This window comes from Heterodontus francisci, chromosome 13 (assembly GCF_036365525.1).
Source record: "Heterodontus francisci isolate sHetFra1 chromosome 13, sHetFra1.hap1, whole genome shotgun sequence".
Lineage (NCBI taxonomy): Eukaryota > Metazoa > Chordata > Chondrichthyes > Heterodontiformes > Heterodontidae > Heterodontus > Heterodontus francisci.
This window is the reverse complement of record NC_090383.1, coordinates 89,327,480-89,354,348: the sequence shown is the minus strand read 5'-3', so window position 1 is coordinate 89,354,348 and position 26,869 is coordinate 89,327,480. Positions and strand designations below refer to the sequence as shown.

The 26,869-nt window shown below is 45.1% G+C and overlaps 1 protein-coding gene across 2 annotated transcripts in view; it reads right to left on the bottom strand.

Annotated features, from left to right (window-relative positions):
• LOC137376488 (zinc finger CCHC domain-containing protein 3-like) overlaps positions 1–26,869 on the bottom strand; it is a 153,532-nt gene that overhangs the window by 14,892 nt on the left and 111,771 nt on the right. Inside the window, exons 3-4 of one of the 2 annotated variants that reach the window (XR_010976246.1) lie at positions 24,996–25,130; positions 7,670–7,862 (exon numbers count right to left, since the gene is read on the bottom strand). The gene's annotated coding sequence lies outside the window, so the exon portion shown is untranslated. The remainder of the gene's footprint in view (positions 1–7,669; positions 7,863–24,995; positions 25,131–26,869) is intronic. The other variant, XR_010976247.1, reaches the window with a different exon arrangement.

Here is a 26,869-nt window from a genome sequence, read left to right as displayed (position 1 = left end):
GGAGACACAGGGGAAAACTTTCATTCCCATGTCTCGATCGCACCGTCGGGATGAAATGTGAGTTGGGAACCCAGAAATGGCGGCGGCGGGACCCCGAGTGAGATTATGGAGGAGGTGGCCAATTAAGTCGCTGCCTCTAGAAGCCTCATCCAATTAAGGATGGCGGGCAGGCTCCGGTGTCTGGAGGGCTAATAGGAGGCCATCCAGCACTGAAAGATCAGCAGCCCACTGTCACGACGTGGGAGCTGCTGAAGTATGTAGGGAGGCAAGAGGGAGCTTGTCGACCACAAATGGGGGATATAAGAAGGGCGAAAAGGGCTAGGCCATTGGAAAGCCCCCACAGTAATGGGCACTCCCATGGTTGCGGCCATTTATTAGCGCGGCACATTCCCCATTGAATAGTGCCTCCGACTCTGATGACTACCTGAACCGCCGCTGGGAGCCTGCCATCATTTCCTGGACGGCCTCCTGGCTCGACGGGTACCCCGTACACCAGCTAGAATATCCAGAGGCATCAGGGCAATGCCCTTAATTAAGCCCTCAAGGGGCTTAATTGGCTACCCGCCGTGGCCAGTCTGGTAACCAGTCCCACCTTCAACCCACCTCCTGCAGAATCCGGTGGAGCGGAAATGTGTAGTGCAGCTGGCCCAATAGGATTTCCCTCCCATTTTCAGGCCCCCTCACCTCCAATCTCACCTCCATGAGCCCTTGAAAATCCTGCTCATAATCTTAAAATCAGAGCTAAACTGTCCAGAAGAGAAGTTAGGAAGCACTCCTTCATGCAAAGGATTCAAGAAATATGGAACTCTCTCTCACAAAAACTAGTAGATGCCAGCTGAATTAAGAATTTTAAATTAGAGATCGATAGAGTTTTGCTAACCAAGGGTATTAAGGGATATGCAGCCAAGGTGGAAAAATGGAGATAAGAAACAGATCAGCCATGATCTCATTGAATGGTGGAACAGGATCAATGGGGCTGAATAGCCTATGTCTGTTCTTATGTTTGTATTAGGATGACACTCCAGGGCCATACTGAGGGAGTGCTTCACTGTCAGAGGTGCCATCTTTCAAATGAGACATTAAACTGAGGCCCTGTCTGGTTCATGGATAGGAAACAGAGAATAGGGATAAGCGGGGTATTTTCAATTTGATAGGCTGAAATTAGTGGAGTGCTACAAGGATCAGTGCTGGGGCCTCATCTATTTACAATCTCTATTAATGGCAAAGACAAAGAGACTGAGAGTAATGTATCCCAGTTTGCTGTCAATGCAAAGCTAGGTAGGTATGTAAGCTGTGAGAAGGACATAAAGAGGCTGCGAAGAGATATAGACAGGTTAAGTGAGTGGGCAATAAGGTGGCAGATGCAATATAACATAGGGAAATGTGAGGTCATTCACTTTGGTAGAAAGAATAGAAAAGCAGAATATTTGTTAAACGGCATGAATCTTCTAAACATTGGCATTCAGATAGACTGGGCGTGCTCGTACAATGAACACGGAAAGTTAGTATGCAGGTCCACAAATAATTAGGGAGGCAAATGGCATATTGACCTTTATTGCTAGGGGTGCAAGAAAAGGAAGTCTTGCTTCAATTGTACAGGGCTTTGGTGAGGCCAAATCTGGAGTACTGTGTGCATTTTTGGTCTCCATATCTAAGGAAGAATATACTTGCATTGGAGGCAGTACAATGAAGGTTCATTAGATTGGTTCCTGGAAAGAAAGGTTTTTTTAAATTCATTCATTGGGATGTGGGCATCGCTGGCTAGGACAGTATTTATTTCCCATTCCTAATTGCCCTCGAGAAGGTGGTGGTGAGCCACCTTCTTGAACTGCTGCAGTCCATGTAGGGTAGGTACACCCACAATGCTGTGAGGAAGGGAGCTCCAGGATTTTGACCCAGTGACAGTGAAGGAACGGCAATATAGTTCCACGTCAGGATGGTGTGTGGCTTGCATGGGAACTTGCAGGTGGTGGTGTTCCCATGCAACTGCTTCCCTTGTCCTTCTAGATGGTAGAGGTCATGCGTTTGGAAGTTGCTGTCTAAGGAGCCTTGGTGCATTGCTGTAGTGCACCTTGTAGATGGTACACACTGCTGCCCCTGCTCCCCCTATTGGAGGAAAGTATAGGTGGTCTGATTAGCAAGTTTGCAGACGACACTAAGATTGGTGGAGTAGCAGATAGTGAAGGGGAGTGTCAGAGAATACAGCAGAATATAGATAGATTGGAGTGTTGGGCAGAGAAATGGCAGATGGAGTTCAATCAGGGTAAATGCGAGGTGATGCATTTTGGAAGATCCAATTCAAGAATGAACTATACAGTAAATGGAAAAGTCCTGGGGAAAATTGATGCACAGAGAGATTTGGGTGTTCAGGTCCATTGTTCCCTGAAGGTGGCAACGCAGGTCAATAGAGTGGTCAAGAAGGCATACGGCATGCTTTCCTTCATCGGACGGGGTATTGAGTACAAGAGTTGGCAGGTCATGTTACAGTTGTATAGGACTTTGGTTCGGCCACATTTGGAATACTGCGTGCAGTTCTGGTCACCACATTACCAAAAGGATGTGGATGCTTTGGAGAGGGTGCAGAGGAGGTTCACCAGGATGTTGCCTGGTATGGAGGGCACTAGCTATGAAGAGAGGTTGAGTAGATTAGGATTATTTTCATTAGAAAGGCGGAGGTTGAGGGGGGACCTGATTGAGGTGTACAAAATCATGAGAGGTATAGACAGGGTGGATAGCAAGAAGCTTTTTCTCAGAGTGGGGGATTCAAATACTAGGGGTCACGAGTTCAAAGTGAGAGGGGACAAGTTTAGGGGGGATATGCGTGGAAAGTTCTTTACACAGAGGGTGGTGGGTGCCTGGAACGCGTTGCCAGTGGAGGTGGTAGATGCGAACACGATAGCGTCTTTTAAGATGTATCTGGACAGATACATAAATGGGCAGGAAGCAAAGAGATACAGACCCTTAGAAAATAGGCGACATGTTTAGGTAGAGGATCTGGATCGGCGCAGGCTTGGAGGGCCGAAGGGCCTGTTCCTGTGCTGTAATTTTCTTTGTTCTTTGTTCTATGTGTCGGTGGTGGAGGGAGTGAATGTTCGTAAATGGGGTGCCAATCAAGTGGGTTGCTTTGTCCTGGATGGTGTCGAGCTTCTTGAGTGTTGTGGGAACTGCACCCATCCAGGTAAGTGGACAGTATTCCATCACACTCCTGACTGGTGCCTTGTAGATGGTCGACAGGTTTTGGGTAGTCATGAGGTGAGTTACTCGCTGCGGGATTCCGAGCCTCTGACCTGCTCTTGCAGCCATGGTATTTATATGGCTACTCCAGTTCAGTTTCTGGTCAATGGTAACCTCCAAGATGTTGATAGTGAGGGATTCAGTGATCGTAATGCTCTTGAATGTCAAGGGGAGATGGTTAGATTCTCTTTTGTTTGACATAGTCATTGCCTGGCACTTGCGTGGCACGAATTTTTCTTGCCACTTATCAGCCAAGCCTGGATATTGTCCAGGTCTTGCTGCATTTCTACACAGACTGCTTCAGTATCTGAGGTGTCACGAATGGTTGTCCTCTGACTAAAAGCTGTGTTAATTGGGCCTATACTCTCTGGAACTTAGAAGAATGAGAGGTAATTTCAACAAAACATGCAAGATTCTGACGGGACTTGACAGGGTATACACTGAGAGGTTTTTCTCCTGGCTGGGGAATCTAGAACATGGGGGTTCAGTCTCAGGATAAGGGGTTGATCATTTAGGACTGAGATGAGGAGAAACTTCTTCACTCAAAGGATTGGGGATCTTTGTAATTGTCTTGCCCAGAGGATTGTAGATGCTCCATTATTCAATATATTCATGGCTGTGATAAACAGATTTTTGGTCTCTCATGGAATGGGAGTAAGCAGGAAAGTGGAGTTGAGGCAGAAGGTCAGCCATGATTGCATTGAATGGCAGAGCAGGTTCGAGAGACCGAATGGTCAACTCCTGCTACTATTTCTTATGTTCTCTCTCTCTCTCAGGTGGCCGCAAAAGGCCCCACGGAATTAATTTGAAGAACAGCAGGGGAGTTCTCCCCGGTGTCCTAGCCAATATTTATGCCTCTGTCAACTCTTAAAAAAAAACAGATTTTCAGTTCATTATCGCATTGCTGTTTGTGGGAGCTTGCTGCACACAGATCAGCTGCTGCGTTTCCTACATTCTAACTGTGACAACACTTCAAAAGTAGTTAATTGGTGTAAAGCGCTTTGGGACGTCCTGAGGTCTGGATTCGGAGAGCCAGTGCAGACATGACAGGCCGAATGGCCTCCTTCTGTGCTGTAACAATTCTGAGATTCTGAAATTCCGTGATAAACGCAAGTCTTTCTTTTTATCCATGTAAAACGTACCTTTGAACTTAATGCACATTTAGACATCTCTGTCAAACTCAACTGCCATGATTATATTGCCATACTGAAGTTGAAATAGTCTAAAATTTGGATTCCAAAATCCCATATATTCAGGTTAAATTATGCATTTCCTAACAAAGTATGAACTGTCTCAAAGATTGGTTTCATATCAGCATCAATTTAAACACTTGCCAGAATGACCAATCTATACTAGAGGTGCACTGAAAGCTGAATTTCTCAATGCACCCCTTCACTTTGATTCTCAGACCTTCCCTTCTGCTCCACAGCTGCCATGTGTTACCTAAGGTTCACCGTCATTGCCTGGCACTGCAACTTAGATTAAAACATTTGTAAAGAATTTTAATTGTTCACATGTCTGGGCATTTACAGGTTTCTGTTTCCTTGCTGAGAAAAAGCAATATAACTTGTTTTCTCAATTGACCCATGCCGATTCTAAACACTGAGCCTGGATTATGTCTCTGGCTCGCAATATAACCACAAGATCTGATTCAAAACAGAACCTTCCTGGCCTTGGGTAATGGGCTGATGTCTTTCCTTCTCTGCAAAAAACGGTTCTGTCAGCACTGAAATGGTCATTAAATGTTGGCTGACTTTCTGCTGGTTAAATCTGCAGCCTAGTGCAGAATTAATTTAAGTGCCGTCCAGGAAGGTGCCCGTTTGATTCCCAGTTTATGCTGAGTTAGCTGACCTCCATTGATCTCAGCCAGAATAGCAGTAGGTGCACTAAATTTGGCCTCAATTCTCTAGGCTTGAGAGCTGAAAGAAAAGCAGTGACCTCTGCTCGAAATTGCGTGTGCAGATGAGGATTGGGATTGACTTACTATCTCGGTTTGCATGTGACAAATGGCCACTCGGGTGAAAGGGTATCCTGTATCAATGGCATTCCTCCCTGAGGGAGAAAACTGAAGAGGGAAAATCTGTATTTAAACATTAGTAGGATATTGGTTCACAATCAAACTGATCCTGACATTTCTTACTATTTCTTATTTGCTTAATGCCTTCAGGTTGGACATGTAACTTTCTTCATTAAAATTTAATGGCGTGGTATGTATGTGTGATTTAAGACTCTTCAGTGGCTGCTTTAAATGTTTTAGCATTTCCACCTTCCTAAAAATAAAGCCCTATTTTTTGGCAACATGACAGTCTTAGCGCCAAATGATTAAGTGCAACAAATGCATTTGGTGACTAGATTATAAATAAAGCAATCAATTGTTTATAAAATGTTTTATCACCTGCTCCCACAAAATGAAATATTTCTAAAGTTCTATTTGAGTTTTATTGTGCTTCTAAAAATTAAGCTGTATTTTAAAAACTTTCTATAAACAGCTTTTTTATACATTGAAGTCTAGGCGATCACTGCTACCAAAGTGGGCATAACATGGAATGTCAAGGAAAAATATGAGAGAAAACTAACACCATTACAAGTTTATATGAAACTAGTTGGCCTTAGTGTTTTTCATTCTTGCTGTAAGGTACATCTGGCTTTCATTACCGTTATTACTCAGAGTGGAACAATATGTCGCAAATTGATTTTTCAACCCATATCAGGAAAGAGTATCATAAGACCTTGGACACGTTAGGCATTCTCCATGATGCTGTCAAATGGATTCAAATTGCAGAGTGTTGGCAAGTTCCATTGTCAATGATACAATGCAATCAGAGCAATATGCTGTATAGGTTTTGCCTGCTTTACGCCAATGTCTAACCAGGCCCGAATTCACCCCAATCAAAAAATCTTACAATGACATTAACCCAGAAAAATAAATCCATCAATTCTGTCTGCCAATTAAGTCGACGAGAAATTTTAATCATTTGGTTGCCAAGTGTCTATATTGTGGAAGATCATTAAATCTTTTAAGCTTATGCCTAACTCATTATTTGAATTGGGTTATAAATGCAGGTTGACCACTGCTTGACTGTTTCCACTGGTAAATGCAACAGCTAGCACAATACTGTCCTAAACAGAAGGAGTTATCTGAGTTCGCTAATCACATCTAGGCAGCAGTTGGGCCATTACAATTAATCTCAGCACCCTTGGGTATGTCAGATGACAATGCAGTCAGAGTGTCAACAGATGCATTTTGGTAGGAAGAACATGGAGGGACAATATAAAATAAAGTGCACAATTCTAAATGGGGTGCCGGAGCAGAGGGACCTGGGTGTATATGTGCATAAGTCATTATGGTGGCAGGACAGGTTGAGAGAGCGGTTAATAAAGCATACAGTATCCTGAGCTTTATTAAAAGGGGCAGAGAGTACAAGAGCAAGGAGGTTATGTTGAACTTGTATAAGACAATAGTTCAGCCTCAGCTGAAGTATTGCTTCCAGTTCTGGGCGTTGCACTTTAGGAAGGATACGCAGGCTTTAGAGAGGATGCAGAAAAGATTCACAAGAATGATTCCAGGGATCAGAAACTTCAGTTATGAAGATAGATTGGAGAAGTTGGGACTGTTTTCCTTGGAGAAGAGAAGGCTGAGAGGAGATTTGATGGAGGTATTCAAAATCCCGAGAGGTCTGGACAGAGCAGACAGAGAGAAACTGTTCCCGCTCGTGTAAGGATGGAGAACGAGAGGGCATAGATTTACAGTAATTGTTAAAAGAAGCAAAAGCAACATGAGGAAAACCCTTTTCACGCAGCAAGTGGTTAAGGTCTGGAATGCGCTGCCTGCAAGTGTGGTGGAGGCAAGTTCAATTGAAGCACTCAAAAGGGAATTGGCCTGTTTTATGAAAAGGAAGAATGTGCAGGGTTACAGGGAGAAGGCAGGGGAATGACACTTGGTGAAATGCTCATTCAGAGAGCTGGTGCAGAAACAATGAGCCGAATGGCCTCCTTCTGTGCTGTAACAATTCTGTGATTCTGTGATACAGCCTGCCAGAACTCACTGTTTGGGTCATGCATGAAGATTGCCTACATGGATCAGATCCCAGTGAATTACTAGTGCACATGGAACCCTGACCAATCAATAGCAAGAGTGGAGAGGAGAATAAAGCATCTGCAATCACTCTCATCTGATTGAACAGATGTCTACTCCATTTTTGCAAATGTTCTGCTGTAAAATTTTAAGTTTAACTCAAATCCAGACTAGCCACGTGCTCAGCTAAGCTGTTTCAGTCTACCTGGTCATACAGAAAATTACCCAGATTTTTCCCGTCCACACAAAGCTGGACAAATCCAACCAGGCCAATTACCACCTTATCAGCCTACTCCCACTCATCAGCAAAGTGATGGAAGGCGTCATCAACAACAATAGTATCTAGCAGCATTTACTCACCAATAATTTGCTTACTGATGCTCCTTTTCAATTTCACCAGGGCCACTCACTCAAGACCTCATTACAGCCTTGGTCCAAACATGGACAGAAGACCTGAATTCCAAAGGTGAGGTGAGAGTGACTGGTCTTGAAATCAAGGCAGCATTTGACTGAATGTGGCATCAAGGAGCACTCGTAAATATGACATCAATACCTGTTACAAAGAAAGATAGTTATGGTTATATAGAATTACATAGGATATACGGCACAGAAACAGGCCATTTGGCCCAACCAGTCCATGTCGGCTTTATGCTCCACTCGACCCTCTTCCCATCTTTCTCATATAAATCTAACATCGTAACCCTCTATTCCCTTCTCCCCTATATGCTTGTCCAGCTTCCCCTTAAATGCATCTATACTATTCCATCCTCACACCATCACACCATCCTGACTTGGAACTATATCGCCGTTCCTTCACTGTCACTGGGTCAAAATCCTGGAACTCCCTTCCTAACAGCACTGTGAGTGTACCTACCCCACATGGACTGCAGCGGTTCAAGAAGGCAGCTCACCGCCACCTTCTCATGGGCAATTAGGGATGGGCAATAAATGCTGGCATAGCCAGTGACGCCCACATCCCATGAATGAATTTTTAAAAAATTGCTTCAACCACTCCCTGTGGTACTGAGTTTCACATTCTCACCACTCTGGGTAAAGAAGTTTCTTCTGAATTGCCCATTGGATTTTTTGGTTGTAGGAGGTCAATCATCTTCGCCCCAGGACATTATTACAGAAGTTCCTCAGGACAGCGTCCTAAATCCAAATATCATTGTCTACTTTATAAATGAACTTTCCTCCATCATAAGGTCAGAAGTCGGACAGTTTGCTAATAATTCTATACTGTTCGGCTCTTTTCATGATTCCTCAGATAATGAAGCAGTCCATATGCAGAAAGACCTGGACACTATTTAGTGTTGGGCTGACAAAAGGCAAGTAACATTCATACTACACAAGTGCCAGGCAATGACTACCTCCAACAAAAATAAAAGCAAAATACTGCGGATGCTGGAAATCTGAAACAAAAACAAGAATTGCTGGAATCACTCAGCAGGTCTGGCAGCATCTGTGGAAAGAGAAGCAGAGTTAACGTTTCGGGTCAGTGACCCTTCATTGAAACTCCCTCCAATGACTACCTCCAACAAGAGTGTCCCCCACAATCAACATCCAGGCATTACCATTGACCGATTACATAAATGCCGTGGCTAGTAGAGCAGGTCAGTGGCTGGATATTTTGTGGCAAATGGTTTGCCTCCTGATTCCTCAAAGCTTCTCCACGACCAGAAAAGCACAGTCAGGAGTGGGATGGAATACTCTGGATTCTTTGGTGCAGCTGCAACAACACTTAAGAAGCTCAACACCATCCAGGACAAAACAGCCTGCATAATTGGCATTTCATCCACAAGCTTAAGCATCCACCCTTTCCATCATGAGCATACTGTGGCTGCAATGTGTTAGCTACAGCATGTACTGCATCTACATACCATGGCTTTTTCAGCAGTACCTCCCAAACCTGTGACCACCTCCACTTAGAAGGACAAGGATAGCACAAGTATGGGAAAGCCATCACCTCCAGTTCCTCTCCAAGTCACACACCATCCAGACTTGGACACATATCGCTGTTCCTTCTTTGCCATTGCATGAAAAGTCTGGAGCTCCCTGCCTTTTTTTTATTCATTCATGGCATGTGGGCATCACTGGCAAGGCCAGCATTTATTGCCATTGATGATGAAGGAACGGCAATATATTTCCAAGTTCAGGATGGTGTGAAACTTGGAGCGAAACTTGGAAGTGTTGGTGTTCCCATGCATCTGCTGCCTTGGTCCTTCTAAGTGTTTTTTTTAATTTCCAAAATATACTTTATTCATAAAAATCTGTAAAAATTACATTCCCAAACAGTTTAAAACAACATCAAGTCAAAAAATACAACAGTGCAAAGGTCATCAGTTTGCTTCTATACAATTATGAGTTGCCTCACAACCCTTCCATTTCACATTTGTCCTGCCAGATACATTTTTACATTATACAGGAGACAGAAATTTTCCCGCTACAGTTCGAGGGGTTTCTCATGGATCCAGCCCCTCAGTTCAGCTTGGTGGGGGGACCTTACACTGTGGTCTTTCCCCATTGAGCCTTTGCTGCGGCTGCCCCAAGCTTTAGTGCGTCCCTCAGCACGTAGTCCTGGACCTTGGAATGTGCCAGTCTGCAACATTCGGTGGTGGACAACTCTTTGCGCTGGAAGACCAGCATGTTTCGGGCAGACCAAAGGGCGTCTTTCACAGAATTGATAGTCCTTCAGCAGCAGTTGATGTTTGTCTCGGTGTGCGTCCCTGGAAACAGCCAGCAGAGCACAGACTCCTGTGTTACAGAGCTGCTTGGGATGAACCTCGACAAAAACCACTGCATCTCTTTCCACACCTGCTTTGCAAAGACACATTCCAGGAGGAGGTGGGCAACTGTCTCTTCCCCACCACAGCCACCGCGGGGGCATTGTGCGGAGGGGGCGAGACTTCGGGTGTGCATGAAGGATCTGACGGGGAGGGCCCTTCTCACCACCAGCCAAGCTACGTCTTGGTGCTTGTTTGAAAGTTCTGGTGATGAGGCATTCCGCCAAATGACTTTGACGGTCTGCTCGGGGAACCATCCGAAAGGATCCACTGTCTCCTTTTCCCGTAGGGTCTTGAGGACATTCCGTGCAGACCACTGCCTGATGGACCGGTGGTCAAAGGTGTTTTCCCTCAGAAACTGCTCCACGAAGGATAGGTGGTACGGCACGGCCCAACTGCATGGAGCGTTCCGCGGCAATGTGACCAGGCCCATCCTTCGCAACACCGGGGACAGATAGAACCTCAGCACGTAGTGACACTTGGAGTTTGCGTACTGGAGATCTACACACAGCTTGATGCAGCCGCACACGAAGGTGGTCATCAGGATGAGGGCCACGTTTGGTACATTTTTCCCGCCCTTGTCCAGAGATTTGAACATTGTGTCCCTCCGGACCCGGTCCATTTTAGATCCCCAGATGAAGCGGAAAATGGCTCGGGTGACTGCCACAGCGCAGGAGTTGGATATGGGCAGAGCAACAACGTGAGCGCCTCGCACCTGATGACCAGGTTCTTACCCACAATGGAGCTTGTAGATTTGCTAGGTGCTGCCGAAGCAGCCTTGGCGAGATCAGTGCAACTTGTCGATGGTACACACTGCAGCCACATTACTCTTGTGGTCAAGGGAGTGCTTTATGGAAGTTTTTCACCACAATGAATGTAACGGTTTAAGGAGAACGACCATCACCATCTTCTCAAGGGCAAATCGGGAGAAGCAATAAATGATGGCCTTGCATGTGGCGCTCACATTCCGAAAAAATTTTTTAAAAATAAACTGCTGATGTATTTTTCCCAGTATCTCTCAGTTAAACATTACTGACCTGTACAGACCTTCTCCAAACATTTGAACTGGCACAGACATAAATATATTAGAGCTGTGTTCACAACTTTGAAATGGCATGCATGTGTGCATTTTCCCATTACAAATATGCCTGAAAAATAAATGAAGCAGATACAGATCCATAGAAACAGTAACATAAAAAGTAAGTTTGCCAATTTAGTTTTGTTGAATCATACTCAATTTTTTACTGCAGGGCAATATTTATTGGAAAGCAAATTAAAACTACTCAACTCTTTGTCTTTTAAAATTGGCACAGAAGAGACTTTTAGGCTATTGAGCTGACTGTGAATCCAAATACCTGAAACAACAAGATAGTTTCCAAACTAACTGTGGCAAACTTACTGAGGGCTAAATTGGACAGCCCCTGAAAATGGGTGCCGAGATCACAATGTGCGATTATCCCACACCCATTGATTGCCACGTGGGCAGCATGCCTACTTTGTGCTGCCAGCTCATTTCCATGATCTCTGCATCCAAACAGCCCTAACTGCATTGGCTGCACACATCAGCAGGGGCCAATATTGTGAGTGGCCAGCACCATTTAAAGCTAGCCTGCACCTCTTAAATGGGAGGTTCTTTGTGGCTGGAGCAGGTACTGGGATTGTGGTTCTAAAGAAACTGACCTGGGAAAGAGTGAGGAATGGTACAATAGGGGCGAGAGGGGAGTCCAAGGCTTTCAGACACTGCACTGGATGCCTCAGTGGAGGAGGTAGAAAGGAGGAGAGATGTCCTGTATTCCTATCACTGTACCAATAGCCTCAGCCACTGCTCAAATCACCACACCCCTACAACTCACTTACCAACAATGCCTATCAATGAGGCCTCATAACTAACATTGATTGATATGCTTTACCTCACCCTCACACACTTATCACTGCTGCAACCCTCACACTCACATCTCACACATAGCACACTCTGCCAGCTCTTCAACCATGACAGCTATATCACCCAAACACATTGCACCACTATTAGTGACACACTTCCTTCTCTCTCGCAGGACAAGGTGGCGCACAACCAGAAGCAGCAGGAACTAACCGGAGGGGGACAGGCTTACCTGCATGTCTTATCCCCATGGAGGTGACGGTGCTGGCCATTATTGAGATGCCCATTGCTGAGGCTGTGGCTAGCGGCGGAACTGAAAATGTGGAAGATGATGGTATTCTCATACTTAATACTCCGTCTCACATCCCACCTCCCCCTCTTATCCCATTCTGTTCTGATTTACAAGCTGCAGATGGTGTAAGCACTCACCTCTCACTTTCCCTCCCCCTCTCACACCATAATCTTACCCTTGTGCCTAAATCCTTTCAGATACCCAAGAATTACAACCTGGCCAGGCAGTGGGGAAACACCAAGCAGAGAGTAATGTTGAAGACACACCACTGTCACTTGATTTCACACTCGCAGACACCAGTTCAGATACTGACCACTTGTGTCTTGGAGGATAGATTAGAGGTGGGATCTGCACTTGATGAGACACCAGGCACAAGTGGCCTGTAGCCAGGGTAGAGGGCAAGGAAAGCACAGGTGCTAGTTGCTGGAGGGTAAGGCTGTACATGGGTTCCATGCAGAGGGCACAGATGATGACTCCAATGGGGCAGCCTACAGAAGAATGCTGATGGATAAGTACAACAAAATGCTTAGTGCATTGGGAAACCCGGCAGGAATTGAGTGCAAGAGTTGGGATGTCATGGTGTACATAACGTTGGTTAGGCCGCATTTGGAGTACTGTGTGCAGTTTTGGTCGCCACACTACAGGAAAGATGTGATTAAGCTCGAGAGGGTGCAGAAAAGATTCACAAGGATGTTGCCTGGTTTGGAGGGCTTGAGTTATAAAGAGAGATTAGATAGACTGGGTCTGTTTTCCCTGGAGCGAAGGAGGCTGAGAGGGGACATGATAGAGGTATATAAAATTACGAGAGGCATAGATAGGGTAGATAGCCAGAATCTGTTTCCCATGGTAGGGGTGACCAAAACTAGAGGGCACAGATTTAAGGTGAGAGGTAGGAGGTTTAAAGGGGATCAAGGGGGTAAATTTTTCACACAAAGGATAGTGGGTATCTGGAATGAGCTACCTGAGGAGGTGGTGGAGGGGGTAACAGTAGCGACATTTAAGAGGCATCTGGACAGGTACTTGAATGAGCAAGGCATAGAGGGATATGGAATTAATGCAGGCAGGTGGGATTAGTATAGACAGGCATTATGGTCGGCATGGATGTGATGGACCGAAGGGCCTGTTTCTATGCTGTACGACTCTATGACTCGATGAAATCTACAGTCAATGTCGGGGAACAGGGAGGAGTGCAGCACCACCTTGACACAGAGCTTTGCGCAGAGCTTGGAGCTCATCCTTTCCAGCATGAAAGTGGTAGCCAACTCAATCAGCACACTAATACAAAAGCAAAATACTGTGGGTGCTGGAAACTTGAAATAAAAACAGAAAATGCTGCAAACACTCATCATAGGAACTCAAAAGCTCATTGACCTGAAACATTAGGCTGAATTTTCCCAGCCCTGTGGAGGTGGCTTTGGAGCCTGTGGGGTGGGAAGGATGGAAATTTCAATGGAAGCGCGCGGGCTCACTCCATGAAATATTTCCGGCCTCTGTGCGCTTTTTCCAGAGACAGGATTCCAGTGGCAACAGCTAACTGCCCAGCAGCAGTGGGTAGCCACTTAGGGTACGTAATAGAGCAATCAGTCCCATTTCAACAATGGATTGAAATTTTCCCAACAGTGCACAAGCCCCCCGCTGTGCCAGGATCGGCAATGCAGCAGAGGCGGCTTCACGGTGGGAGGTCCGAGATGCAATACATTTGAGGCCTTTTATTAATTTGTTGGCAATAAATTGCAATGTTCAGGTTTCCCCAAGGAGAAGGCATGCCATTGCAGCCACCTCATGGAGACTGGTGTCTCCACTAATGTTGTACCTGCTGCAATGGCAGCCGCTCCCTTCCTACTGAAAGCACCACTGCCGCTCCAGATGGCCCCTCATCCGTGGACACACTGTGAAAGAGGCCGGCAGCCCTATCCACGGGCCACACAGAACAGACTTCCCGACGCTGGAATCTGGCCACCATCCCGAATTGGACGGGGCTCCCAAAGGCAGCTTCTTAATTGGCCGCCTCCGGGAAGATCACACCCAACATCCCGCCACAGCCACTTCCGAGTTCCCGACCTGGAATTGAGGTTGACATCAGGATCGTGACGCATCCGACAAAATTCAGCCCATTAACTCTGTTTCTCTCTCCAGAAATGCTGCCAGACTGACTGAGTATCTGTAACATTTTCTGTTTTTAATTTCCTTTTTCACACTTGTAGAGTCAACCATGATGCAGTGTCTGATGGCCGATGTTGCAGTTTCCATTGCAACATGAGCAGCTGCAACTCAATGCTTGAATGTTGCAGTGGAAGCTCAGACTGCTGTCATGCAAATTCAGCTTGCTGCCATGCAAGATCACACTGCTGTCATCATGATTATGGACTACAGCATGCGTGCAGGGTGTTACAGCAGTCCAGCAGCCTGTCCTCCAACAGATTATAAGGTTTGCTGAGGCACTGTCACAGGGAGTGGCAGTGGGTCCATGGAGCACAAGCGCACTCAGGAAGGCAGCTTTCATCCTTCCACTCATGCCAATCCACCAGTGCCCTTGCTGCTGCCTGTCAGCCAGCCAAGTCAGACTGCTGCCACCTTTGCCAAGATGGTGCAGTCCACAGACAAGCTTTCTTGGGCCAGAGCTGCTCAAGGTTGTCCTGCAAGGCCATCTGCAGTTTCCTCCACTGGAAGTCAGCAGCCTTCCACCAGCCATACTGCAGCCACTGGGGTAGCATTGCATCAGAGCATTGGGCCAGGCACACGGAAGACAGGCATTAAGAGAATGCACAAGGATGATTAGTTGACTTTGGTATGCAATATTGCATGAGTGCATTCATAAACTTGGTTTAAAATATTTATTTTGTGGTGGTTTTTATTTTTGCATTGTGACCAAATGGACACTTTGATGGACAGTGACAGTGGAAGGTAAGTTGTGGGACAGGTGGCGAATGGCAAATTGTGGTTGCGGTTACTGGTATTGCAGTCGGATGAGTTCATCATGGACAACCCAGTGAGAGAGGGACTGTCTAGCTTGCCTCCTTCCTTTCTCTTCCTCCTTTTCCTCATGCTCTTGTTCCTGACCAGCTGGGGCCAAGGGCTGTTCCCTCATGATGGTGAGGTTGCACAACGTGCAGCAGACCACCTTGAATCTTGACACCAATCAAGCTGAGAACTGCAGGTCTCCTCCAGAGCAGTCCAAGCAGTGAGGGCTTTGTTTCAATACCCCAATGGTCTGCTCCCTCACATTTTGTGTGGCAGCATGGCTTTCATGTACATATGGCGCACACAAATGTGTGTGGATTCCGCACCAGTGTCATCAGCCATGTCATCAGTGGATAGCCCTAGTCACCCCACCCTTTGGTTTGTCATGATGGTTCAAATGCAGCTGGCACAGTTGACTGCCACAGAATGAAGGAATCATGATTACTGCCAGGATATTGGGCAATGGCATGCATAATTCGCTGCATAACATCATACACCCACGACACATTGAGGAAGTGAAATCCCTTTCATTCCCGTTATAGGCCAGAGTTGGTATGTGGTGCCCACAAAGCGTGAAGTGAATGGCACCCTGCACCAAGCAGAAGCCTGCACTCCTAGTAAAGCCGCACGCTCGTTCCACCTGTTTGTTTCTGGGAAGGGAGAATAAAATGTAGTTAGCTCCCTTTGAATTGAGAGCTTCAGTGACCTCCATTATGCAACAATCAACAGCAAACAGCGAGTTGTTGCAAATATCTCCAGCTCCAACGTGGAAGGAGCGAGACACATAAAAGTTCATCGCCATGGTCACCTTCAAGGACACTGGCAATGTGGTCCTTGCCCTCCTCTGAAGTTGCAGTTGTGGCTGCAGAGATGGCAGATTTCAGTGAGGATGTCCTTACTGAAGCGTTGATGTCTCACTCATTGTTTTTGCTGAGGTTCAGGTGGGAGAATTATCCCTGCTGACAGCGCTTCTCACCCTCCTCTCTTTTCTAGGAGTTTGTCCTGCATAGTCTCTGTTCATTCTCCAAGTCATGCTGTATTCCATGGGGAATTCCTACTAGTGCATCCATATCTGAGAGCAACTGGTTTGTGCAGAAGCTTTGAAGTCAGCAAACAGTCCTTCAGCACCTGCCACACCACTCCCTGTAGAGTTTTGCAACTTGGAACAAGTATAGAAAGCACCAAACACAGACTTGTAGCAACAGCCGGAAGAAACTAGCAACTAACCTGTAAGCAGGTGATGATCTCCAATGGGGTTCTTCCTGCTGCTGAATACATGCTCAGCTGCGCAAGGTTAAGTTGTGGCATTGACTGGACCATTGAGCTCCAAAACGGCACCACTGGCATTAAATCAGTATCACACGCTGATTGACACCATGATCTGTCTGCCTTGCATACCGCAGACATTCATTGCGCATGTGCTAATGCCTGCACCAATATGACATCCAGCATGATTTGCCCCACAAATGTGCATGTGCGACATGGACATCATTTTGGAACTCTAAGGGCACTCATAGCACCCAAGAAATGGGCACTGACAAGCCCAATTTCTCACCCACTGTCCTTTACAATTAGCATAGCAGAGACTTTCAGCCTAGCTAAGCTAGAAGTGAACTTAAGAACATCGGAAATAGGTGCAGGAGAAGGCCATTCGGCCCTTAGAGCCTGCTCTGCCGTTGAATATAATCATGGCTAATCTTCTACCTCAACTCCACCTTTCCAGACCCATTAATCCCCTTAGTAAAAATCTATCAATCTCTGTCTTGGTAGCTCAAATGCAGTTGGCACAGTGGACTGCTGCAGAATGAAGGCATCATGACTGCTGTCAGGATACCAGGCAAAGACCTGCATGATTTGCTGCCTATAGTCACACACCCGCTGGTGAAGGTGAAGAAATTTCTCCTCATCTCAGTCCTAAATAGCCTACCCCTTATCCTGAAACTGTAACTCCCTAAGTTTTATTTATTTTTATTTAGAGATACAGCACTGAAACAGGCCCTTCGGCCCACCAAGTCTGTGCCGACCAACAACCACCCATTTAAACTAACCCTACAGTAATCCCATATTGCCTATCACCTCCCTACACTAGGGGCAATTTACAACGGCCAATTTACCTATCACCTGCAAGTCTTTTGGATATGGGAGGAAACCGGAGCACACGGCGAAAACCCACGCAGACACAGGGAGAACTTGCAAACTCCGCACAGGCAGTACCCAGAATCGAACCCGGGTCCCTGGAGCTGTGAGGCTGCGGTGCTAACCACTGCGCCACTGTGCCACCCAAGTTCTGGACCCCAGCTGGGGAAAATCCTCTCAGCATTCACCCTATCAAACCCCTTAAGAATTTTATATGTTTCAACAAGTTCGCCCCCTATTCTTCTTAATTCTAGGGAATGCAGGCCTTGTCTACTCAATTCTCTCTTCATAGGTCAATTCCCTCATCTCAGAAATCAGTCGAGTGAACCTTCATTGCACTCTCTCCAAGGCAAGTATATTGTTCCCTAGGTGTTAATCCAAATGCCAGTGGTAAAAAGATAGATTCCACACAAACTGTGGCAAACTTACACTATTTTTAATTCTCGCTGATTAAAAGCAAAGCTCAAACAACACCACCAATATTAATTTAATTGCTTGTTTAATATATGTATACATCTTGTGCTAGAAAATCACCATGGAAGTACACCTACATGATTGCAACCATAAATAATGAAAAGCTTAACTCTGATACGACACCTACTTACCACAAATGCTTTATGTTAAAACTTACTTAATTATATCACCTTTGAGTAGATGAATGAGTTAACTCATTTGTACTTTCAGGCTGTGGGAATGACATAAATGTCTTTGTGAAAGACCTAAAATTCATCTTGTTTCAGATCATTAGCATTGATAATATTTTTAGAAAAGTTTGTAGTTACATATCAGGGCCAATTTTGATGCAATCTTTTCATCAAACAAAAATCAGGTGGAGCAAGCCTGCTGCTCGCTGTGTAAGTGGTCAGTGACACAAACTGTTTGGAAGGTCAGGCCTCATGGCCATATTTGCGATGAGCTGCCCATGCATTTGAACTAACTTGCCAATCCAAGGAGGGGGAAATCCAACAGCTCCTGCACAGAACTAAGTCAGTCCAGTTACGTTAAAGGGGCAGGCAATCCCAGAGGAGGGCAGCAAAGGGTCAGGAATCGGGGGTGTCAATAGTTGCATGGCGTTAATGTTCCTCTTAGCCCCACAAACATTGCTTAAAAATCAACCTGCCCCAATATTTTTTTTTATTCATTCATGTGATATGGGCGTCGCTGGCCAGGCCAGCATTTATTACCCATCCCTAATTGCCCTTGAGAAGGTCGGTGGTGAGCTGCCTTCTTGAACCGCTGCAGTCCATGTGGGGTAGGTACAACCACAGTGCTGTTAGGAAGGGAGTTCCAGGATTTTGACCCAGCGACAGTGAAGGAACGGCGATATCGTTCCAAGTCAGGATGGTGTGTGACTTGGAGGGGAAATTGCAGGTGGTGGTGTTCCCATGCACTTGCTGCCCTTGTCCTTCTAGGTGGTAGAGGTTGCGGGTTTGGAAGGTGCTGCCTAAGGAGACTTGATGCGTTGCTGCAGTGCATCTTGTAGACGGTACACACTGCTGCCACTGTGCGTCGGTGGTGGAGGGAGTGAATGTTTGTAGATGGGGTACCAATCAAGCGGGCTGCTTTGTCCTGGATGGTGTCAAGCTTCTTGAGTGTTGTTGGAGCTGCACCCATCCGGACAAGTGGAGAGTATTCCATCACACTCCTGACTGGTGCCTTGTAGATGGTGGACAGGCTTTGGGGAGTCAGGAGGTGAGTTACTTGCCGCATTCCTAGCCTCTGACCTGCTCTTGTAGCCACGGTATTTATAAGGCTACTCCAGTTCAGTTTCTGGTTAATGGTAGCCCCTAGGATATTGATAGTGGGGGATTCAGCAATGGTAATGCCATTGAATGTCAAGGGGAGATGGTTAGATTCTCTCTTGTTGGAGATGGTCATTGCCTGGCACTTGTGTGGCGCGAATGTTACTTGCCACTTATCAGCCCAAGCCTGGATATTGTCCAGGTCTTGGTGCATTTCTACATGGACTGCTTCAGTATCTGAGGAATCACGAATGGTGCTGAACATTGTGCAATCATCAGCGAACATCCCCACTTCTGACCTTATGATTGAAGGCAGGTCATTGATGAAGCAGCTGAAGATGGTTGGGCCTAGGACACTACCCAGAGGAACTCCTGCAGTGATGTCCTGGAGCTCAGATGATTGACCTCCAACAACCACAACCATCTTCCTTTGAGCTAGATATGATTCCAGCCAGCGGAGTGTTTTCCCCGATTCCCATTGACTTCAGTTTTGCTAGGACTCCTTGATGCCATACTCGGTCAAATGCTGCCTTGATGTCAAGGGCAGTCACTCTCACCTCTTGAGTTCAGCTCTTTTGTCCATGTTTGAACCAAGGCTGTAATGAGGTCAGGAGCTGAGTGGCCCTGGCGGAACCCAAACTGAGCATCACTGAGCAGGTTATTGCTAAGCAAGTGCAGCTTGATGGCACTGTTGATGACACCTTCCATCACTTTACTGATGATTGAGAGTAGGCTAATGGGGCAGTAATTGGCGGGGTTGGACTTCTCCTGCTTTTTGTGTACAGGACATACCTGGGCAATTTTCCACATTGCAGGGTAGATGCCTGTGTTGTAGCTGTACTAGAACAGCTTGGCTAGGTGCGCGGCAAGTTCTGGAGCACAGGTCTTCAGTACTATTGCCGGAATATTAGCCTTTGCAGTATCCAGTGCCTTCAGTCGTTTCTTGATATCACGCGGAGTGAATCGAATTGGCTGAAGTCTGGCATCTGTGATGCTGGGGACTTCAGGAGGAGACCGAGATGGATCATCAACGCGGCACTTCTGGCTGAAGATTGTTGCAAATGCTTCAGCCTTTTCTTTCGCACTGATGTGCTGGGCTCCCCCATCATTGAGGATGTGGATATTTGTGGAGCCACCTCCTCCAGTTAGTTGTTTAATTGTCCACCACCATTCACGACTGGATATGGCAGGACTGCAGAGCATAGATCTGATCCGTTGGTTATGAGATCGCTTAGCTCTGTCTATCGCATGCTGCTTACGCAGTTTGGCACGCAGATAGTCCTGTGTTGTAGCTTCACCAGGTTGACACCTCATTTTGAGGTATGCCTCGTGCTGCTCCTGGCATGCTCTCCTGCACTCTTCATTGAACCAGGGTTGGTCTCCTGACTTGATGGTAATGGTAGAGTGGGGGATATGCTGGACCATGAGGTTACAGATTGTGGTTAAGTACAATTTTGCTGCTGCTGATGGCCCACAGCTCCTCATGGATGCCCAGTTTTGCATTGCTAGATCTGTTCGAAATCTATCCCATTTAGCACGGTGGTAGTGCCACACAACACGATGGAGGGTATACTCAATGTGAAGGTGGGACTTCGTCTCCACAACGACTGTGCAGTGGTCACTCCTACCAATGCTGTCATGGACAGATGCATCTGCGGCAGGCAGATTGGTGAGGAAGAGTTCAAGTATGTTTTCCCCTCTTGTTGGTTGCCTCACCACCTGCCGCAGACCCAGTCTAGCAGATCTGTCCTTTAGGACTCGGCCAGCTCGTTCAGTAGTGGTGCTACCGAGCCACTCTTGGTGATGGACATTGAAGTCCCCCCACTCAGAGTGCATTCTGTGCCCTTGCCACCCTCAGTGCTTCCTCCAAGTGCTGTTCAACATGGAGGAGTACTGACTCATCAGCTGAGGGAGGGCGGTAGGTGGTAATCAGCAGGAGGTTTCCTTGTCCATGTTTGACCTGATGCCATGAGACTTCATGGGGTCCAGAGTCGATGTTGAGGACTCCCAGGGCAACTCCCTCCCTACTGTATACCACTGTGCCGCCACTTCTGCTGGGTCTGTCCTGCCTGTGGGACAGGACATACCCGGGGATGGTGAGGGCAGAGTCTGGGACATTGGAGTGCTTTCCTGGGGTTCTTTTCAAGACATTTGGCCAATTTCTTTATATGCAGGCACAGTGTGTGCATTGCCCACTTCACCCTTTGATACTTGAAGATTGCATCAGGGTCCTAATGACATCATAGAACTCCGGTTTGCTCTCTGTAAGAAAGCTACTGTCTGTTTTTGCTGACAGCCTTGGCCACTTATCTGAAGGGCCCAATTCAAAATGGCAGTCCTGGGGTATCAGAGAATGCAGGGTTGTTGGAAATTGGCCCCATTGTATTAAAAATTTTAAGAATGACTTCTGTGACTTCTTTCTAGGGAGGATAACTATTGCCTTAGTGAAGGAGAAAATATGCAGCACTGGGATTGACATTGAAGTGTGTGGAGGATCAGTCTGCTTTTTGTTTAATTCTTTGACTGTAAATGGTTCCTGACCAGGTTATGTTGTTTAGCCAAACACTTCAGGCTTCTAATGTGTTAATATATATAAGATTAAGACAGTTAGAGGTGTTTATTAGCATGCAAGGCTTTTTTTGCCAAACATGCTGTGGATTTTCTTCATTTAGAGTGATTCCATGTTACACTTTTTATGCAGAAGAGTTTAATTTAAGAATAGAGCCCTGGTGTTTTTAATCCTGAGATTGTATTTGTAATATCATGCTGTTTATCAATCACAGCAAGACAAGAACTGTATTTTTGTAGCTATGACGACAAAGAAAAAAAAGGAAAGGCAGTGGTTGTGGTATATTTAGACTTTGTGCTTCTTAAAGAGACATAAAACATTTTGTGGTGGTAATGACAGTGACGCTGTCAGCATTCGCCGTCATTACTCCTCTGAAACTGACCGCAACATCTGGAGTCTGCACATCGGGCGGCACAGTGGCACAATGGTTAGCACCGCAGCCTCACAGCTCCAGCGACCCGGGTTCAATTCTGGGTATTGCCTGTGTGGAGTTTGCAAGTTCTCCCTGTGTCTGCATGGGTTTCCTCCGGGTGCTCCGGTTTCCTCCCACATGCCAAAGACTTGCAGGTTGATAGGTAAATTGGCCATTATAAATTGCCCCTAGTATAGGTAGGTGGTAGGGAAATATAGGGACAGGTGGGGATGTGGTAGGAATATGGAATTAGTGTAGGATTAGTCTAAATGGGTGGTTGATGGTCGGCACAGACTCGGTGGGCCAAAGGGCCTGTTTCAGTGCTGTATCTCTGAACTAAAATAAACTAAACATTCACAGAATAATGTGGAAATCCAGAAGTCAGTGTCAGTGATTCTATGCTTTCAAATAGGGTGCACTGTTGAAGTCCCTGAAGACTGCAATCAAATGGAAATCATTAAACAAACGAGAACTTGCTCTTTTACAGAATCGTTACTGTGCAGAAGGAGGCCATTCGGCCCATCGTGTCTGCACTAGCTCTCCGAAAGAGCAATTCACTCAGTTCCATTCCCCTGACTTCTCCCCATAACCCTGCACGTTCTTCCTTTTCATATAACTGTCTAATTCTCTTTTGAATGCTTCAATTGAATCTGTCTCCACCTCATTCTCAGGCAGCGCATTCCAGACCTTAACCACTCGCTGTGTGAAAATGATTTTCCTCATGTCACTTTTGCTTCTCTTACCAAATACTTTAAATCTGTGCCCTCCCGTTCTCAATACTTTCATGAGTGGGAACACTTTCTCTCCATCTACTCTGTCCAGACCCCTCATGATTTTGAATACCTCTATCAAATCACCTCTCAGCCTTCTCTTCTCCAAGGAAAACAGTCCTAACTTCTCCAATCTATCTTCATAACTGAAATTTCTCATCCCTGGAACCATTCTCATGAATCTTTTCTGTACCCTCTCCCATGCCCTCACCTCTTTCCTAAAGTGTGGAGCCCAGAACTGGACGCAGTACTCCAGCTGAGGCTGAACTAGTGTTACATGATCAGTCTCACTGTAAAAACCCTTGAAAAAGTGGCATATTGTTGAATGAGGTGTATTTGGGCTTTTAACAGTGTACTAAGTTTGTAATTACTGCTAAACTGCCTCACTGGCCCTGAAAGAGTAATTTATATCTGTGATTGTCAAATTTCTTTATTATAACAAATTTCGCATATTTTTAAAATAATATTTTAAAACCTTGTTTATGATATTTCAGCTGCTATCTTAATCCCATGTGTATAGGCCAGTCATTTATTTTGTTATTTGTAAGATTAAATTAAAAGTAAAGAATAATCAGTGCACTTTATTTCCTGGCTTAGTATCTTTGAGAAGACTTCAATGTGATTGGATGCTTACATTGTTTGATGACATCTCTGTTGCTGGACACCTGGAGATCCCCTTGACTTGGCACCAAATTTTAACTGATGTTGGTAAAGGGGGAATCCACACCACAGAGATCACTAGATCTTTGTGGGCAGTTTTCTTTGATGCTGACCGCGAAATCCAGGTCGCAATAACGAATGCAAACATAAAGGTCATGGTGTTAAAGGTGAAGTGTTGGCAAAGTTGGAAGCTATAGCTGAAAGATAGAGTGCTGAGAGTGGAACCAATTGGATGTTTCTGAAATTGGTAAGATGTAGCTAGTGATGCATCCCAGGGATTTGTGTTGGAAAGTCCCTTGTTCTCCTTTTGCATAAACCATTTGGGCATGAGACAAATGGAATAAATGAAACTTTGCTTGGAACACCAAAACCAGAGCTTGGCAATTGTGAGTGAGGATGCAAGAGGACACAGACAAGTTAGGGCAGTGAGCAAATATATGGAAAATGCCATTCAATGTACATAAATATGAGGCAGCATATTTTGAGAGTAAAAGAACAAGCAATGAAAATACACCCTAAGTAGCAGAAGTTTCAAGTGGAGTGGAGGAACAGGTAATCTAAGGGTACAGGCACATAGATCTTTAAAATGAGGATTGCTGGTGGAAAAGACCTTAAGAGAAAATGCTGTTTTTTATATATACAGTTAATTAAATAAAGAGCAAAATGTAATGATGAATCTAATTAAGCCACAACTAGAATACTGCAGTTTTGGATACAACTACATTTTATCATTCACGCCATTTGTGAAAACCAAGAACAAATATTTCTTTACTGCCTCTAGTATACCTTCACTCTCCACAATTAGACTCTCTCCTTCATCCCCGAGCGGTCTTACACTCTCCTTTAACTATTCTTTTACTTTTTAATGCTTAGAAAAGCCCTTAAAGCTTCCTTTTATATTATCTCCTGGTCTCTTTTTCATATTCATTTAGCCTTTTAATTTTCCATTTCACCTCTCAGCTACACTTTCTGTATTCCTCATGATCATATTTAGTTTTGAGCCCTGACTTTATTTTAACTTTAATGCCTTATTTTATCAACAGAACATTACACTTTTATGCAGCCCCTTTTTGCGTTATAGGAATATTTTTCTATCTATATATATATATATATATACTTGACATGCAACTGACATTTGATCATTTCTCACTGCTAATCTGACAACCTGTTTGCTAACTTTTCTAAAATAAAAGAAGAAATTTCGGGAACCACTCAACAGGTCAAATAGCAGCTGTGGACAGGGAAATATCAGGTTAACGATGATCTTTCATCACACTGAAAGATGTTACAGATGAAATGGATTTAAGTGGCTAAAGTGGCAGGGAAAAGGGGTCAGGAAAAGAAGAAAGGAGAGTTTGTGATTGGCAGGGGTGGTTAAATGGCAATGATGATGGTGCAAGGCAAAAGGAGGTGGCAATGAGAGAAATTAGAGAAATCAAAGATGTGTCCAGAGGAAATAAAAGTAAAAAATGCTGTATATACTCATTAGGTCAGGCAGCATCTGTGGATCTTAGCATTCCAGATTGATGGCCTCGCGTTAGAATCGGAAGAAGTTGGAGATTTAAGTTTTTGAATCCTACTGTAGAGAAGAGCAGAAGTCCTTCAAGGTGAGCATTCCTGGAAGAGAAGTGGCAGTGGATTAAACAATAAAGCAAAAGTAAAATACATCAGGTACTGGAAATCTGAAATAAACACAAAAATGCTGGAAATACTCAGCAGGTCGGGCAGAATTAACATTTCAGGTCAATGATTTTAAGTCAGAATGGGTAAAAGTTGGAGATGCAACCATTTAAAAATCTGTCATGCATCCTGAGGAGATGTAAATGGTCACAACAGAATAGCAGAGGGGGAAGAAAGTATTGAAAACCTGGAAAAATGGCAAAACCTCCTGTCATCCACGAATGTGGTGGAAGAAAGGCAGGTAGCCCCGATGGCATGGAGGCCAACCAGAGGGCATCCCTATCCCAAGCATCAGCCCAGACCTCCCCAATTTCCACTGGCTGTACTGCACCCATCCTGTACTACCAGCACCTGCTTTGGGACAGAAAATGGGAGTGGTAGTTAAGATCTGAAGTTGTTAAAGTCAATGATAATACTGGAATAATGCAAGGCTGTAATGTGCCCAGTAGAGAGAAGAGATGCTGTTCCTCAAGCTTGTGTTTAGCTTCATTGGAACAATGTGGAAGGCCAAGGATAGAGAAGGCAGACGGCGCCTCGGTTTAACATCTCATCTGAAAGACAGCATCTCTGACAGTGCAGCACCGCACTGGAGTGTCAGCCTAGATTTTGTGCTCAAGCCACTGGAGTGGAACATAAGACCAGGAGTAGGCCATTCAGCCTCTTAAGTCTGTTCCGCCATTTAATTAAATCATGGCTTATCTGTACCTTAACTCCATCTACCCACCTTGGCTCCATAACCCTCAATATTCTTCCCTAATAGAAGTCTATCAATCTCAATTTTGAAATTTTCAATTGAATCAACAGTTTTTGGGGGATAGAACTCCAGAAGTCCACTAGCCTTTATGTGAAGAAGTGCTTTTTGACATTACCCCTGAATGGTCTAACTCTAATTTTAATGTTATGCCTCGTTGTTCCATACTTCCCCACCAGATAAAATAGTTTCTCTCTATCCACCCTATCAAATCCTTGGTTCATCTTAATCACCTCAATGAGATCACCCTGTTATCATCTATATTCAAGGGAATACAAGACTAGCCTATGCAACCTATTCTCATAACTTAAACCTTTTAGACACAGTATCATTCTGGTGAATCAGCGCTAGACACCCCCAATATATCCTTCCTGAGGTGCAGTGGCTGGAACTGAAAACTAGACCATAGATAGGGTCTAACCAAAGCTTTATATAATGATAATATAACTTTCACCCCTTTGTATTCCAGCCCACATGAGATAAAGGCCAATATTTCATTCTCCTTTTTAATTACATTTTGCAGCTGTCCACTCACTTTTAGTGATCTCTGTAATTGGACCCTTAAATCCTTCTTTTCGTCCACAGTTCCTAGCTTCTCACTATTCAGAAAATACTCTGATCTGTCTCACATTTTCATCCAATTTCGTTCAAATTGGTTGACCTCACACTTTGCCACATTAAACTCCATCTGCCACAGTTTGGCCCACTCATTTAATTTATCAATGTATTTTTTTCAACATTTTGCTCCAATCTACACTATTTACGATGCCACCTAAACTAGTCAGCAAACCTAGGTATACAACTCCCTATTCCTTCATCCAAATCATTTATAAGTATAATGAAAAGCTGAGATGCCACTATGGATTCTTGAGGGGCACCACGGATCACAGGAGAGACTTGAAGCCTCAGCCTTATAACTCAGAGG